This window comes from Indicator indicator, chromosome 5 (assembly GCF_027791375.1).
Source record: "Indicator indicator isolate 239-I01 chromosome 5, UM_Iind_1.1, whole genome shotgun sequence".
NCBI classification, from domain to species: Eukaryota; Metazoa; Chordata; class Aves; order Piciformes; family Indicatoridae; genus Indicator; species Indicator indicator.
Window position 1 is genome coordinate 14104922 of NC_072014.1, and position 6609 is coordinate 14111530.

Genomic DNA, 6609 nt, shown 5'->3' on the forward strand with positions numbered 1-6609 from the left:
AGGAAGCCAAGGCTTAGACTAATTAATCTGTATTCATCTCACACTGAACTTTCCACATATAAAAAAAGCAAACCTAAAATTCTCCTCCAAATTCCTCCCCTCCCTTAGAATTCTGCAAGTCTATCCCTAACATATAATGTTCCCTTAGAGTAAAAGTGGGGGAAGCTCTCCAATCAACTGCTAAAAGGAAACAATGCAGTACAAGGTTGCTTCAGAGAATTCTCAGAACTCTTCTTTACAATCAGCTATGGAAATTCTCAAGGGAGCACCATATGGTGCACTGTCCAAAGCATGAGGAACCTCTGAAGAAATTAAAAATCTTTATTACATCCCAGCTGATCTAACTTCAAATCACATTTGACCCAAGTTTGAAGCTATTGTCATGGTTACCAGCATTGTAAGATTACTCTTGAGAGTTAAATATTTAACTGGTCATGCAAGAGATGATTCAGAGTGCAAATTAAAAAAAAAACAAACCCTCTGTAACACCAACTATCTGAGCACCTCAGGCAACAGTGACCTACAGAGTGACACCAAAATCTGTTAAATACACAATAGTTTATCTCCTAGGTTAGCAAAGCAAAAAGACAGCCATTTTTCTCTAGATTGCCCTGTCACAGAAAACATCAAAGGCACAAGCAGAAGAAATATTATCTTGATCTGCTTATGAAAGCAGAAGGCATTACTGTCACTTTTACTGCACTTAATCCTTATTTTTAGAAGTTGCTTCCTCTCTCCTGTTCAATCATAAAAGCACTTTCAAAAGGCAGTGGAAATTGAAAAACACATCAGAAACCATGAAATTATGATTCAAACATTTTATTACTGAGTATTGGTAATTAATTCCAAGTTACCTCTGCAGGATACTCAGTGATACATCTTACCAAAATTCTAATCCAAAGATTGCTTTTAAAATTATGATTTCTTCTTTTGAAGACCAACAAAAATATAGTTTGATCCTCCCTTACTGCAACTAAATTTTGAGCTGCAACTATTTCACTTTCTCAATAGTGTGAGTTATTTTCCTTTAAGAGTTTGACTTCCCCTTTGTTAAGAAGCTCAGCTGATTTGCCTAATGATGGATTTAAAGCAGGCCATAGAAATCTAGTCACGAATACCTGTTTTTTAATTACTGAAGACATTAGCAGTAGGACAGAAATCTTTACTGTAGGATAATATAGACACGGAAAGAGGAAGACCTATGTGCATCGAGGACAGTGGTGCTCTGGGTTTTCACTTAATAACAGTAATGTGAAAACAGGTAACCCTCAGCTTGCCTGATCTCTGTCCCTCCCTCTTTTTGGAAACTAAAAATCCCTAGCTCCTGATTCAGTTGCAGAAGCATTTTCATAGAGAGGGTACTCAATCTGCAAATTAGGTCCTAAAAGGAAGTTTCTTCTTAGCTACATTTCACAAGCCTATTGTTATTACTAATTCCAAAATTGTTATTACTAATTCCAAAATTCTCTAGTTTTTCTTTTTTTCCTCAGATTTTTTAAGAAGTAAAGACAGACCCTGCTGACATCTGTTGGTTCCCATGTAGAGTACTGTGTGTATTTTGCTTTACAGGCTACACAGATACCCAACAGCACACTCCCAAGTCAGAATCTGGATGACAATTTTGTAGTGAAGGAAGTTCCGAGACAGAAAAATAGATCATATCCAAATATTCAGACAAGGGAGCCAGCTCCTGATCCCTAATTTTGTATTTCACATACTGAAAATCCAGATTTCAAAAATCTCATCACATATATCCCCAAAACAGCCCATCTTTTTTCTCTCAATAAGACTAAATTAGTGAAAACCCTATTAGATATAGCTGGGCTGCCTAGGACAACTCACCTAACCCTAGGTGAATGTTTGGCCAACTCACATCTAATTCTGGTTTTCAGCTTTGATCAGCTTTACTGGTTACTATACACCTGTTACAAGATGTATGATGTTAGAGCTGTCTGCTCACTCAAGGCATAAACAACTTTTATCGATAAAGATATTCTGCTGCCCCTGAAGACTCTCAACCCAATGTACTTACGGTAATGTCCCATCCAAAGCCCAGTCCTCTACAGAATAAAACTCCACTTATTTTAAGTCTAGATCTGTCTTTTCCTATGGTTTTGTTCTATTTAGCTTCGAAGCATCAGACTCTATGCCCTTTTAAGTATGGGGGGACCCTGCAAACACATATAAGGAATATTTCCAAGATCTTTTTGGCTTAACAAGTTGAAAGAAAGTTTTGAGGACACCTTAACCTTAAAATGGGCAAGGAAAAATCCTCACATCTTTTATAGAAGACTCTATTTTTAGTCTTGTGATAACCATATTCAAATTGCCATAACCTTAAGACCTGCTTTGGTCAAGTAACGTCTACCAAACTGGCAGTCACCATACTGACAATGGACATTTCTTACAAATCTATTAAAAAGCAGAGAATTTTAAATAAGAAGAGTTAGAAACATAACCCACAACCATCTTCAGTATGGTCTTAGGAATATCTTCATTAAGGTCTCTATTAGCCTTTTTCAGAGCTGGATCATATTTATTTCTTCTCAGCTAGGATAGATCTTACACAGTACAGTGATTCAGAATGGGGAACTAAACCAAAGCAAGCATGTTACCCTGTCGCTGTCAAAAAAACCATTCTACAGTCTTTCTACTGAACAGTTATTTCATTTTAATGTAAGCCACTGAGAATCATCCTGCAAACAGAGAATAAGAACATCTGTGGTAATGGTAAAATATTTCTGAATCTGCTGCAATACTAACAATATTGCTACTCCCTGAAAATACTTGAGAGACTAATTAATTCTTTTTTTTTCTCCCATGGAGCCTTGTAGCTTCTAGCATCACTACTCCTTCCATAGAAAACTAGAATTGTGTTTAGAAGTTTTGGACGCAATTCATCCAGGAAAGCTACTGAATGTTGGTTGATTGCACTTTTGGGTGAAATCCTTAAGCATAGCTATTAGAGAACTGTTAGGTTTAACAATAAACACAGAGTTAGCAATCCTTCCTTCCACTTTTAAACTACAGGGTTTATGCTCACACTGATGGAATTAGCATTCGAGCATTAAAATCTGTCACATTCTTCACAAGACAGCTCACCTCATTCATAAAGTAGTAGCTGTTTTGTACATTCACACAACAAAAGCAAAGCAGCTTCTAACTGTGAAGCCTGGTTTCAACACCTGCCAGCAGCAATAAATGATAAGTCATTACCAGGAGAATTAAAGAGTATCTTGCGTCTGTGCAGTTCTTTAGACAAAGATTACTGAACTGCTTGCTTAAAGGGAAAAGTTGGATTTAAATCAAACTTGTAACTACTACTGTGCTTTCATTTTCCAAGATTTCAATGTACACAGACTAGAAGGCCAGAGCTCAGGGTCTGCTCATGACAGGGACCTAAATAAAATAGATGGAAGCTCTTACTAAAAGGCTTACCTGACTAATCTCCCAGCCAGTCTAAGGTTCTTGCCATTCATGTGTATTGCACATAATTACAGCAGCTCATTAACAGAAAACATTTCTCTTTACCTGTTATTAGGGACAAAACTGGATACCCATGCTGAGCGTGCCAGAATTTAGTCAAATGGAGTTAGTCACCTCATGGCTATGAGCATCAGCTCTCCTAAATTTGGGCTACAGGGCTTGCTTCCTCCAGTAGCAGAATATGCAATTCCTTGACCCTACTTGTCAGAAAGACCAGAAGGTCTTGATACAAACCCTGAGTCATAAGGGAACCAAAGTCCCATTTTTAGTAACAGTTGAAATGGACAATTTTGGATGCTGTCAAGCCTCTAAAACCTGACATTCAGAACTCCATTGCTCTTATAAGCTGCTTTGGTTAACAAGCTTGACCAGGTTATTGAGCACTTTTAACAAGGGAAGTCGCTCATTTATCTTCAAATTTGTCCAAATTAATGATTTGTCAGATTGAAGACTACAAATTAGCTTGAGGGCAAGGAACACACCAAGAAAGTTTTTGTTGCAAGCCACTATAAACCAGCAACAAAATGAGCAGGTAACAAAATGGTAGTAAGAGACATTCAGCCTCTCTCAAGTGACGTGCCTTATTCAGGACTTTTTTTCTGCTTTCAATTAGCTTAATTAAGATAGTGTCATCACTGAAGTCTGTCAGCTTCTTTTTTTCTAGTCAGTGTGAAAAATCATCTTGCTTTTTGCACACTTTTTAAGATCTAAAGTGTTTCAACTCAAAAACCAAAACCAAAATCCCCCAAAACACCCAAATACTAGTGTAATTTGATACATTTTAAGCAAAGGTGGAGACCTGTCCTTTGAAACCATATTCCTTACAAAAAAACCTTGAGTATGTTCAGATAAGGCATTCTGTGATATTTAGGTAATCACACCTACATATTATATGGTTGCTGATGGAGTGATCTATGCTACTACTCGTCATAATCAGATACATTCAGTGATGATTCATTCTGCCTTCCTCCAAGACAAAAACTTAGAGTGGTAGTGTGAGTACCTTGTTTACATGGGGGTAAATGCCAGTGTAGAGCAACACATTCAGAGAAGAATACTCGGGTGCAGTGCATGTAATCATGTAAGGCAGTAAGATTCACTTCCAGCTCTTCACTGACAGCAATTTGGACTTACTAAGAAAAAATCCCACCAAACCATGCAACAAACACCTGACATCAACACATTGATATTAAATCACCTCAGAAATACCTGGCTAGGTAGTTCAAAGAAAGGATTTGTTTTACAATCCCATATCACTCACATTACTTTACTTAGATCTCAACGTAACAGAACGGTAGCTCCCTAAACTGCTTCTACAAACAAATACAGTTAGGAAGCAAACCTACTTTTGGCAGAATAAATCATTACTGTATAGCACTTGCCATTCAAGAATATATTGGGAAGCTTAGGAGTGAGGGAAAAATTACCTTCTGAGCTCCTGTTCCCCATTCATATAAACCTCTAAGATTTAGGTAGTGGAAATTAAACAGGTATCACATAGTTTAACTAGCTTTGCTGTAGCTATGGGTAGAAAATAATTTTACAGTTGCATGGCAGAAATGCATCTGTGCAGTACAACAGTTTTAGCAGAGTGCGTATTTTCTTACCTGCAAACACCACTGGATACACTATGTTCAGCTCATGCAGAATGTCCAGAGAGGAAGAGTATTTGCTGGATGCTAGCAGAGCAAGTAACCTCACTGCCCTAGCTAATCTATGGACATCCTCTGCTTTCTAATCCGCAGAAACTTAACCTTAGAACTACTCATTACCAAGGAGAAGAGTACAAATCCCCTTAACCCTTTTCTTGCATAAAAAGCCTACTTTAAGTTCTCTCTCACTTTAACAGTTTTATTCTCAGCAACTCGCTTATTTCTTCAGGTCTGTCTTCAGCTGCTGTGCCTGTGACTACAATGAAAATCTCTAATCATTGATCTTCTGTTACTGGTTACAGTAGTTCTGCTGTAGCATAAGAAATATTCAGCTTCTAATTCAGGAAGGGAAAAAAAAATGGAAAGAAAAAGAAAGAAAAAGTAATTAACATGAAGAAAAACAGCTGGAGAAATCCTGCAAGTTCACTCATACACAAATCAAACCTGGTCTATACCAATTTCCTAATGCATCGCAGCCCACACAGGCTGTGAAATGGAATCTGTGTCAGAAGCACATTTAATCCTAGGATTCTCTTCAGCTAATAACCAAGTTATATATCAGAAAAAAAAAAAAAAGTAATCCAGCCCAGACTATCTCTTTACATCAATCTGCAAGCTAAATTCATGTGCAATACCATTACTTTTTATAAGAGGGTGTACGTGCATACAATAAAGGCAGATGTATTCTTTGCAGTTTTAGTTCTCAGCTTTGCATAATTCAGAGTGAATAAAGATACACATTTGAAGTTGCTACATATCTGTAAATAAATCTCCTTCTCGAATGGCAGGAAAATTATGGAAAAACTTCCCATCTCTAGTTACAGTCCCAGTGTAAAGTACAGAATCAACATGGGAGTAAGGTCAAATCAAACAAGGTTTTTCACACATCAGAGCTGAAGACTAAAATCCCTCCTTTCTTCTGAAATACCTGAAGACAACAAATACTAACACTGAACAGTTATTGGGGGTGGGGTGGGGAGGGGAACAAAACCAAATTTGTTTTTAATGATTCCATTCCCACAAAAGGTGAAATAAATCCTGAATTGAGATCTTTGTAGATGAAAATTATTGCCATTGGTTAACTCAGCTGTTCAACAGAGCTCCTTTTCAAAGAGCAATTCTGCTTCTACAGGTTTCAGGGGTTTTTTTTGGGTTTGTTTTTTTTTTTAACATTAAGTTCTAAGAGATTAATGCATGAGAAGACAGAATCTAGCAAAAAAGTTTGTGCTCAAATTCCTTCATTATACTCTCCACCCTTAGCTGTTTATCTTTTTTGCTCCTGTTTCAATTAACATCTTTTTATAGCTTCCCTTTTATTGATGCTATTATCTCTCCTCAAATTATTCAGTATAATATAAAAACCAGGACTAAGCTAAGGAAATTCTCTGCAAACTTGAAGTTTATTATTTCTATATTTTGTTGCAAGTATAACAATAGTTTTAAACATCATCTTGCTAGAACTACTCTTTCC